The following is a 12,004-nucleotide window of genomic DNA, read 5'->3' on the forward strand; positions in this document are numbered from 1 at the left end:
GTACACACACACTCACTCAGACATGAACTTCACACTACTCCTGCATAAATGTGTGTCCCGGTATGATCCGTGGGCTTCAGTACTGATACTAAAACAATGCTTTCAAATATTGTACCTTTCAGTTCCTCAAGTATTCCTTCTAGTCCCTTTCTTTGACTAGAATAAGGAAAAAAAAGAAATCTCAAATACATACATTTTTAATACTTTAACACAAACACCTGGGACCCGTTTCAGGAAGGAGGTTTAACAAACTCTGAGTCTAACCCTGAACTCTGAGTTGATTTACCCTGAGATGGGAAAGTCTTGAGTTTTCAGTTCCAGAACAGCTGATTTGAGTTGGTTCAATCAACTCAGAGTAGGTTGACTCAGAGTTAAGTGTGTGCACCACCACCATAAAAAGGCAGCATGAATGGAGCCATGACACTACGATTCACCATGGCAACAACCACAAACAAGTCGGTCTACGTACTTTACCCCTCTGGAACTGGTAATACTCATGCGCACATACAGTGAGTTTGAACACATATTTCATTTAAAAAAGCAACATGGCTGCTGCTGCAAAAGACCGAGAATTGGCTGCTTGAGTCAATGCGTAAGTTCCAATATAGTGTATTAAATATATATTTAATCACAGGAATAATATTACTGGTGAAAACTGGTGGAATGGTATTGAACCTATAATCTATTTCATTTAGGTGCAATCCTGCGGGCGAAAAAATACTAATCCCATTCTGAGGTTGCAGCACCATCATTAACAGAATAATAATTTCTAATCATTTATTTCAAAGGGTTTTACATCATCACCTGCAATCCTGTGGAACTTCTTTTTAATGGCTCTCACTGGTTTTTGTCCAGGGAACACTACAACAACGTTTAAAAGACGTTTCAGAGCAAGGCACACTTTTCTGACGGCTCTGCATGTGACTTTACTAATATGCTCTGCATCACCAATGTCGAAAACTGCTGTTTGCAAAAAAACGTAACGCGACACAAAGAATCTGCTCGGATGTCCACGATGGGTGACGTTAGTGATATGAGGACAGATACATTTATGTACATATCTGATGGACTGTGAAGAAAAAACGATATGGCTCAAATAGGTAGTTATCTGGAAATGAAAATACATCTAGTCGGGGCCTCAATATCATCTCCCGACGTATGGTTAAATCCCTCTGAAGTAATACAACTTCTTCATCAACGGGCTCGTCAAAAAGAAGGACATGCCATGTTCGAGGAAAAAAAAAAGTTTTATAGTCTAACGTTACCTAATAAACGTTAGTTAATAAACCAACCCTGTTTTTTTTATTCACACAGATAACAAAACTGTGCCAAAATGTGCCTGATACAGACTGAATGAATGAATGAGATAATTAAAGAGCACTCAGAGGGAGGAGACTGAGAGAAACTCAAGGTAAGGTAAGGTTCACAGACTCAGTTACCATAGTAACTGACTCTGAGGTTAAGTTACCTCTCTTTCTGAAACGGGCTGGAGTAACCCGTCTTTCTCAGGTTTTATTTACCTCCCTTTCTGAAATGGAAAACCCAGAGTTTCCTTCATCTCAGGGTTAACAATCTCAGAGTTTTCACTAAACCTGCTTTCTGAAACGGGCCTCTGAACATAGAATTTAGAATAAAATGATCAAAATTGTTATTTACATTAGGAAAAATCTGCAGCAATAGACAAGACAACCATTGCAGTGTTATGAGAGGTGAATTGGACAGTGAAATAGAAGATTCCATGTTCTCAATAGAGAGCTGCATGTGCAACATGCAACGACAATATAACCATTATGCACAGCAGTGATTGTAAAACGATGTGATAAGATAGCTAGGATCATTTCACGTAGCTGACTAGATTCACAGTTTAAAACACAAATTGTATTTGTCAAAGTAAGGTCTGGAGAGAAAAAATGTTTTGTTATCTGTACTAAAAAGTTTCATTTTGACACTAATACTAAACATTTCAATCAATACCCAGCTCCTAGTTTTCTCTACTCTGTTTTACAGGCACAGTCTAGTTAGTACTAAAGAATATAAAGGTTGCATACATTGTAAGCCTGTCAATGTCATCATCTGCCCTACAAAGAGTGTGAAGGCCCCCCTGCTCTATTTAAATGAAAGCCTTTCATTTCCTCAAACCTCTCATTTGTTGAATCCCAGTTTAAGCAGCCACCACATGCTGAAAAGATCCACAAAAATATGGCTCAACTTCTACCCAAAACACTGCAAGAACCACCAAAAGTTCAAACAATATTACCATGCAACAAGCAGCACACACAGTGACGTTATTGTGTATATATTCAACCATAGCTAAAACAGGCTACCCCACTGTGTGCTTCTCGGAGGAAAAAAAGACATGCTCTTTCCAAACGTAGATAAATTCTCAAGACCTTTTTAAACATTTTTCATTCCCTATTGTCTAGTGAAACAGAAATGATTTAAACCACATTCCTTTGGGTTCTCTTTTAAAAGCATGTTGTGCCATGCAGATTTTACTGTATATTCCCAGCAGGAGGTGAGGAGTGAAGAGGGAAATGTTCCCTGTGTGTGCATTTGACTCTGAATGCCAAGAGCTTCAGATATGCTGCACTATTTAAAGGTGCAGTAAGTGATGCTGCGCAAAGATTGTTGAGATTTGAACTCAACTGCCAAACAAATACACCCTTCCTTCAGAATCTCCGCCCTCCCAGATTCATGGACGTGCATTCCCGTAGCAACCACTTCTGTTAGTGTCACTGCTGACTATACGAAATATGGCTGAATCAACATTAGTTAAAGTTGGGTTGTGGATTAGCAAACTGTCGCTACTGCTGTAAAGCTCACCAGTTGGGAGCAGCCATCACAAACCATAGCAAACGGACAAGGTTAAACTGACCGCTGGTTGGTTGGTTTGTGTACAACAACCATAGCAACACACAGAGCTGTAAACTGTAAGCCGTAAACAGGTAAGAGGCCGTAAACTGTCACAAACTGCACAGATTCTGAATGTGCTGTATACAGGTCCAAAGAATGCTTCTAAAACCTGAGTAATAGTGGCATATCACACATTTAAATCGGAAAATGCTACTCACTTATTGAGCTGTAAAGGAGGGGCCAGCTTTGAACACTGTTTAAAAACACCAACTGACAAATCCTGCAGAGAATACCTTTTAAGGTAAAGATTATATAAAATATAAAGTCAGAAGTTATTGAAAACGTTACTCCCAAACCTTTTTAGTCATGTCTCCTTTTGGAAGCTAGGAAAATTTCAAGGCACCCCAACACGTAAATTAAATGGCTTTTCATTACTGGAAAAACTAAGATCAATTAAATATAATAAGGTGGTTGGTCTGCTTTAGGTGGCAGTAGCCCAGTTATGTAACTTGGCTTGGGAACCGGAGGGTGGCCAGTTCAAGTCCAGCACGGATCAGTCTGTACAGATTATGGACTGGTAGCTGCATGTTAACCTTCTGGGCACTTCTGATGTGCACTTGAGCAAGGCACTGCTCTGGGGGTCTGTTAATGCAGCCTGGTATCACTCTGACATCTGTACACAACAATTGATGCCTACCTCTAGGTCGTGTGTGTGTGTGTGTTGCCTACCTCTAGGTCGTGTGTGTGTGTGTGTGTGTGCGTGCGTGTGTGTGCGTGTGTGTGTAAAGAAAAATTACAGTGCAAAAATGTAATTCCCCCAAGGGGATTAATATTGTTCTTCTTCTCTTTGCTTTCACACCACATAAGGGCCACACCGGGACCACCTTTTTAAGCAGTCTGGTTATTCTGATTGACAACTAAACGAACAAAACCAAGATCAACTTTTTTATTGTTTTTTTTTTTATATTTTTGAACATATAGAACAGACTAACACAATTGAACAAGAACAACAACCCTCTCCCACCCCCCACCCTCTGCTGTCTTGAGGAAAGAAAAATAAACAAAAAACAAAAACAGGAAATGGGAATCACACCTTGCCTAGTCGCTTTCCTCTAATTCTTGTGATGCTGAGGTCATTAGGACTGATACTTGTGCTGCTGCACTTTTCCATAGGTCTACAGTTGATGACTTGGCTTTGTTAATCCTTGCTGTAGAGAGCTCAAGCATAACTATGTCCAGAAAATACGGCAACCACTGTTTTATACAAAGCGAGTGGGGGGGGGAGCCTGCGCTGAGCTATCATTTTCTTGGTTGCGTTTGATCCAGCTAGCCAAATTTTCTTCTGTCTCCCAAGTAGGTGTAATTTAGAGTTATCATTAAGTAACAAAACAATCGGGTCAGTAGAAATACGACATGATATCACATCAGATATTATTGATGTTGTTTTATTCCAAAACTCATGTACCTGTTCACACTCCCAGACCATATGCAAGAAAGTTCCAGTTTGTTCAGGTTGGCAGAACGTGCAATAGGGAGTAGGAATGGCTTTAGAGACGTATCTCTTCTGGGGAGTCCAATATGTCCTATGGCATATGTTGAAGTGGATCTGCTGGTGATTTGGGTTCTTGGAACAGTGGGAAACTGTCTCCCAGTTAATTACGTTCCCCTCCGGGCTCAGCTCTCGCTCCCATTTCTTTAATATTGGGAGTTCTCCTACAGATACTTGCATCAGTTTAGCATACATCCTGGACACTAATCCTCGCACCGGAGAATCAACAAGCCATTTAATGATTGGGTGCATCTCAAGACTGTTTCCCCATGGTACTCCATAACATTTTAGGGCTGATCTTAAGTGAAGATAAAGGAAGAAGGATGTCCTAGGGACCTCAACGCTAGCTCTCAGGTCTTCAAAACTTAACATACCTTCATCATTGAATAGCTGGTCTAGAGTATAAATACCTCTGTCAGTCCACTGTTTATAAACAAAAGGTTTGTTAAGTGTATGTTGTGCCAAATTGGGGTGTTCAAATGCCACTTATTGGTGTAGCGTAGTAGCTCCTCGACCTGTTTAAAGTTGGTCAATGTGTTGGTGATAATAGGGCCATAGGCTAGCATACACTTTTTTGAACACACACCTGTAAAGGCAAGGTCTTGCAGTCTTAGACTTACAGTGAGGTTTTGCTCTATTTCTCTCCATGGGACTGTAGATGAGGGGTCCATCCACACTCTGAGGGCCCGTAGCTAAAAAGCTCTGTGGTACACAGCCTAGGTTGTTTATTATTCCAAATATACTGCCGAATTACGGTATCAAGTTTCTTCCAGAAATGTATTGGTGGGGGTAAGGGGATCATTGTACTTAAGAAATTCACACAAGGAACTATGTTCATTTTAACGACCGCAATCCTGGACCGTAGCGATGCCGGCAGCGCAGACCAATTGGCCAGATCTCTTTGAACACTACTTAGTAGAGTTTCATAGTTGTCCTGGACAACTCGCTGTAGCGATGCGTGAATGGTGATGCCCAAATATGTAATTTTGCTTTGGGTTGGTATTGTGTCACTAATAACTGATGTCACCTGTCCGTTGTTCAGCAGAAGATTAGATTTATTCCAGTTGATTTTATAGCCGGCGATTGAGCCAAATTCGTTAAAGATCTTAAGAATTTTTGGGACAGAGTCCTCAAGGTCAGAGATGTACAGCAAAACATAATCTGCAAATAACGATATTGAGTTGCTATTGGATTTAATCTGGACATTACATATTTTATTTTGCCTTATGGCTTGGGCTAACGGTTCAAGAGAGATCGCAAATAGCATGGGAGATAGTGGGCATCCCTGTCACGATCCCCGTGCGACAGGGGATGGCTGTGAATGCAGGCCATTGGTTGAGACTATGGCCGTGGGATTTGCATATAAAGTACGTACCATGCCAATGAATTTGGCTCCCAAACCAAGCCTCTCCATTACTTGCCACAAGTAGTTCCACTATAGGCAGTCAAAAGCTTTTTCCGCGTCCAGTGATAAAACTGCTGCCGTTGTTGGAAGGTTTTTGGCTTCTTCTCTTACATGGAATAATCTGCTTATATTATCTGTAGCGTGACGCTTTGGTATAAACCCTTTTGGTTGGGGTGGACTAGCTTCTCAATAAAGCGTTCTAGGCGTATTGCCAAGATTTTGGAATAGAGCTTAATATCCGTCCCAATGAGGCTGATGGGCCTGTAGTTTGAACACTCCGTAGGATCTTTGCCCTTTTTGTGTATGACCATAATTAGTGCAGTGTTGGTTTGTTGATGAAAGGTGCCCCTCTCTATGGCCGAGGTTAAAGTTTGTAAAATGGTAGGTCCTAGTATGTCAAAATATTGTAGCAGAAGTTCTGATGGAATTCCGTTCAACCCCGGTGTTTTCCCCTCCTTAGCTGTTTTTAACGCTGATTTAAGTTCCTCTAACGTTATAGGTTGATCCAGTTGTTCTGCCTCCTCTTGGTCAAGAAGAAGCAGGTTTAGCTCTTTCAGGAACTTCTGGCACTGTGTCGGATCCGGATTGCAGGAGGATTCATACAACTTTGAATAAAAGGATTGGAAAGTGGCGGTGACATCTTTAGGATTCATTGAGATACCTCTGTCTGTGCGGATGCTGTTGATAGCAGCTCTTGATTCGCTTTGTTTTAATTTCAGAGCAAGCTATTTGCTTGGTTTGCAACCATTAAAATAGTAATTTTGCCTCTCTGTGCATTATGAATTCAGCTCTCCTTAGCAAATCATTTAGCTCTGCTCGATTTGTGACTAAAAGAGTGTGTAGATTTAGAAAAACACGTCTGTTCTAACAATTTACAACATTCTTCCAACTCCGCAATCCTTGCCTCTCTCTTTTTCTTCAAATTGACCGCAAAGGAAGATGTGAAATCTCTAATAAATCTTTTAGTGGCTTGCCAAATGTACGCCGGGTCTGAAACTGAGTCAGTATTGATTGATATAAACTCCGCCAGCTTGGCTCTAAACTCTGTATCAAAAGCTGTGTTTTCGAGAAGGGAATTGTTAACATATCACAACGGAAGGTGGTTATCAGCGCATTGTGATCAGACAGAATTGCTGGTTCCATTGCTAACATGTGAAACATTGCCTTAAGCTCACTGGAGCACAAAATATAATCAATGTGGGAATGGGTGAGGTGACGTGTGGAAAAGAAGGTGTAATCCTTGCTAGTAGGATTGTGCATCCTCCATATGTCTGTAAAATGGTGGGATTCTGCTTTAAACATGTCTGATATGCGTTTTTGGGCTTTCATGTGATTGACCCCTGATCTATCCTGGTTTAAATCTAGTACTGCATTCATGTCTCCCCCTATAATTAGTGAATATTCATTGAGAGAGAGCAATTCATTGGTTAGGCGTGGGAAGAAACTTTCCTCATATGTAGCTGGTGCATATACCGAGACAAAGGCTATTTTCCTACTCCTTATCGTGGTACATATATAAGATATCCTGCCTGAAGAGTCTTTACTGCTTTTGTCTACGGTAAGTGTGGATTTCCGCGACAGCAACATGATGGAGCCCTTGGTTTTGGTGTCGTCACCAGATGAGGCAGCAACCTTAAAGTATTTATTTTCAACGATTTACATCTCTTTTACGTAAGTGTGACTCTTGTATAAGTGCCACGTCTATGTTTTTCCTTCTTAAATAATCCAGGGATTTAGCTCGTAGCTGATGTTAACTGAAAGGATTGAAAGCTTCATCTTCAAAATTGAAACGCATACGTGTCTCGAGTACCCTACCGGATTTTGCTGACAAATCTGTAGCAAAGGTTGAACTGTTAGCTCTGAGCAAGGTGTGACAAAAACATAAAAAGTAAAATAAATCCCCTAACCCTCTGAGACCTCAGACCCCCTCCCCTATTTATAAGATGAGTGACCACATCAAACGCAGTTTGCGCAAAACTTCAGCTCAAAACTACACCTCCTGTCTTAAGTCACAGGTTAATTGAAACAGGTCTAGTGAATTCATATGTTTACATTAACAATATTATAAACACCTTCAAACAATTTCTGGACTAAGCTGTGTGAAAAACAGACCAATCTAGTTGGAGCAATAAGCAGACTATGAGCTGAACAGACCGTATCCCTCATGTTCTTTCCGTCTAGCTTAATTGTTAACAAACATAAACTGTAAACTGACCAGCCAGTATTTATCATGTATTTTTAGTCTGGTTAAGTGCCCCTTTAAAGCTCGGCTTCAAAACGTACATAGCGCATCCTCAGGATTCATCATGTTCGCTTTTTTCAGCCCGATTAAGTGTCCTCAAAAATATAGATTGTAGACTGAGTAGCCAGCATTCATCATTCCTTACAGTCTGGTTAGGTGTCCCTCCAACAGTTGGTTTCAAAACTTACACACAGCGTCCTCCAGTCAAACTGGGTACAGTGGCCCAAATACCGTTAGTCCACAAGTGCTGAGTCCTCCAGTCTTATTTTAGAGAATGTGTGACATGCACCTACAACACCAAAACAAATTAATTGTATGTGTAAAAAACTTACTTGGCAATAAAGCTTTTCTGATTCTGATTCTTCTGATTCTGATTCTGGTTATTTATTGAAATACGGAGGTGAGTGTAGGATCACCCTTTCCTCTGCATCTCTAATGCACGTGTCCTTCAGCACATTGTAAACCTTGCTTGTAAAACCGGCGAGGTGAGAGAGACAGTGATATCTCTCCCTCTTTCTCTACTGTGCACACACACACACACACACACACACACACACACACACACACACACACACACACACACACAGTCATTTGAGAAGTAAACAACATTTGTGCACTCTGGATTTAGACAGGAATGTGCAGAGAACTTATCTATTTTTCTTTTTTAATTTACATCTCTCTGTGGCGTTCCTCTGTGTGTCAGTTCTGTCAGACCAGCATACTTTGCTCCAGCCGGCAGCGTCTTCATACGGGTGCGCTTACCAAGGGTGGCCCAAACCACGATGGCAAGTCCACCTTCAGGGTGGTCTACTGTGGCAGAGCAGGTTTGTTGTGAGAGATTACTCATAGCATCAGACAGCGTCATGGTTCATAGCCTGTATTGCACTGAAAGGTAACTCGCTGCAGTTGTCATGGTGTTACATTAGATTATATGAAACATGGTGGGCCACACACACACACACACACACACACACACACACACACACACACACACACACACACAGACTGTCTTCCCTCCCTGATGACATATCCAGAAATATTAGCCACATTTGCATTGTAAGCAGCTCTTAAAATCCCTCTCCTGAGCTCCATAATTGGCTGTTGGGTTGTTTACTTCTCCCAGCCTGCAGGACTAAAGCTGGGGTAAAGTAGCAGAAGCAGACATGGTTTTGTCCTAGAGAAATCAATGGCATTTAACAGAGCCTGGTGAAGAGAGGTGGCCAGCTGTGGAAGTCAACAGGAATGTTTAATATAGAGATTGTCCCAAAGTTGTGCCCTAAGTGGATGTTTGGTGGACGTTGGTTTGTTTAATGAAGAAGAAAAAAAATGTTTGAATGATTGTAAGCAGCTTCTTGTGTATTTTCTAGAAGATGCAAAAGTATTGCTTGTTAAAGGTGAAGTAAGCGATGCTGCGGGAAGATCGTTGATATTTGAACTCAACTGCCAAACAAATACAACCCCCCTTCAGAATCTCCGCCCCCCCCCCAGATTCATGGGACCAGCATTTCCATAGCAATCACTTTTGTTAGTGTCTCTGCTGGCTAAACGATATATGGCAGAGTCGATGTTGGCTCACGTTAGGATGTGGATTAGCAAACTGACGCTACTGCCTTTAAAGCCAACCAGTTGGGAGCAGCCATCACAAACAATAGCAAAGCGGACAAGGTTAAACTGACCTGTTGAAAACAGAAACAGCGAAGCTAACGTTATTACTCCCTCGTCCCATAACGACAAGAGGCCTCATCAGTTTTCATTCCTTTGAAATCAGCGCCTCACTGATTTTTAACAGGGCTCTTAGTCCTTTCCTGATTATACAATTTTTATTTTTTAATTTGTATTCTTCAGTCCTTTTCCTTTTTTGCTCTTTCTCTGCAAACTCTTCTTGGTGATAACTCCTGGCCCAGCCGCTGCCTCCCTCCTCTCCCCCCAACCCTCCCCCTCCCCCACGCCCCCAACACTTGCTTTCACGCGCCACCTACGCTGATTGGCTGGAATAGTGTTGTTTGGCTCAAGCGCACCATTCCATTTGTTTTGCATTTACACAACCAGGGCTGTGTAGGAACACCTGATTTTTTTCAGCGCACACAGAAAATAGAGAGCTAGGTGACCGTGAGGAGATATTTGCTGAATTTGACAAAAAGTGTATTTGATTAACATCGCTTACTACACCTATCAAAGGGTTTCATCGTGACAGTATCATATTTGTTTGTTCAGCCTTCTGGGAAACATCTGGGACTTTTAGAGAGAATCAGTGGCAAGAGCGAGTAGTTATTTTTTTGCTGAACAGATTTGTTCACAAATAATTGGGTATATTTGGTTTAACCCTCCAGGTATTCTGACTGTGTGAGTGCCTGATTCCATGTTTGTCAAGGTTATCAACCTAGTATGTACAGTATCATCCCATTATCTGACTCACAGCTGTGGGAATGCCTGGGGCTCTTTATGGTTTCATGGCTTGTCAATACTGTGAAGTGGCTGGCAGCTCTTCTGGTTTCCAACTTCTTTAGGATAATGATTTTTTTATTCTGATTGTGTTGTTGGAGAAGCTCATTTAGTTTTTACTGCACACTCTTTTGTAGTCTGGTGAAAAGAGCTCCAGCAGTGGCCCTCAAACTGTTTTATGACTTCATGCTCACCTTTTATGTGTTATGCAACAAGCATGGCTCCATAAGCAACACACACACCCTAATGTTTAATTAAGGCAACACTATGGAAAAGCAACATTAGCCGCATGGGATCACAAAGAGGCTCTTTGTGTAGCTGTGTTTTATACACACACACAGCATTCAGAGAGGACCAGACACACTAACATTTACCCTTCACTCTCTCTGCACTGCCCTTGTTATTGCCCAAGCAGGCACAGAAAGGAGTGTGTGTGTGTGTGTGTGTGTGTGTGTGCGCGCGCGCGCGCGCTTCCCAAGAGCATGCTATCCATGCTTTGCAAAATTACCTCTATTCCTTACTTCAAAAACACTGCCTTTAATATTATCCTCAGGTTGCAACAGTTAGCACTTTAACAGCTGCTCAGAAAAAGAGCAGTGTTGTAAATAAAAGAGGATTATGAGACTGGTTTCTAGAGACAAAATAGAGGGTTTATTGTGTGCATGAGTGCTTGTAGGTGAGTACCATGTCAGTAGGTTCAATGTTTCAATGAAGACTATTGGAGGCTAATCCTTTACTGAGCTCTGTCTCATATCAGAACAGCTCATTGTTTCCAGAACCTGGAAATTTTTCTTCATCATGTAGAGCAAATCATGTCTGTGCACATATTTACACATTTCTTCCAACAAGCTAGTGTCCTCCATTTTGATTTATTAGCTTAGTTTACGGATTGTCAGTAGGGCGAATTCCACATAGGCCTAAGTGTAATTTATGGTGGCAATGAACCCTTTTCTGATTTCAAGCAAGAGGTCAAGCTGATCCTAAGAGCGCCCTCTGCTGTACCACAAGGTAAACTACTTCACATTACTACTGTTGCGCTTATAGACTGTACATTCTCCCCCCCCCCCCCCATATTCAAACAAAAATGGCTGCCGTAGTAGTTAGGTAGCAACGTACACACCTGTCTTTGAAATGCGTTTCTGCGAAAGCCCAGCTGCTTTCTGTAGTTTTCCTCCAGGCTTTTCTTCTTGTCTCCATTTGTTCATGAAGTAGATGAAAACAGCAAGTGTGACTTTTCTTCAACTTGTACAAATTATTCTTTACCTCAATTTGTGCCGTCCAGGATGAATTTGTGTCTTTGCTTCGACTTCGATGCAGTCGGCGGTATCTATTTTTTAAATACCTTCATACCTTCTTGACATTTTACCAGGGTATACAGTATATAACGGTATTTGCGTTTAAAAAAGTTCCATAATATTTGTACAGCACTCCTATCCATGAACAGAAGGAGGTGCCAAATCTAAACTTTTCCAATACTTTGAATAGATATTCCTACTCAATCCTATCAAATGGG

At 41.4% G+C, this 12,004-nt stretch overlaps 1 protein-coding gene across 5 annotated transcripts in view; it reads left to right on the forward strand.

Annotated features, from left to right (window-relative positions):
• The window catches only part of plxnb1b (plexin b1b), a 182,275-nt gene that overhangs the window by 77,943 nt on the left and 92,328 nt on the right, over window positions 1–12,004 (forward strand). The window contains exon 4 of one of the 5 annotated variants that reach the window (XM_078249370.1): window positions 1,315–1,411. The exons of the other annotated variants lie outside the window; for them this stretch is intronic. The gene's annotated coding sequence lies outside the window, so the exon portion shown is untranslated. The remainder of the gene's footprint in view (window positions 1–1,314; window positions 1,412–12,004) is intronic. 5 annotated transcript variants of the gene reach the window in all.

This window comes from Sander vitreus, chromosome 4, assembly GCF_031162955.1.
Source record: "Sander vitreus isolate 19-12246 chromosome 4, sanVit1, whole genome shotgun sequence".
NCBI classification, from domain to species: domain Eukaryota; kingdom Metazoa; phylum Chordata; class Actinopteri; order Perciformes; family Percidae; genus Sander; species Sander vitreus.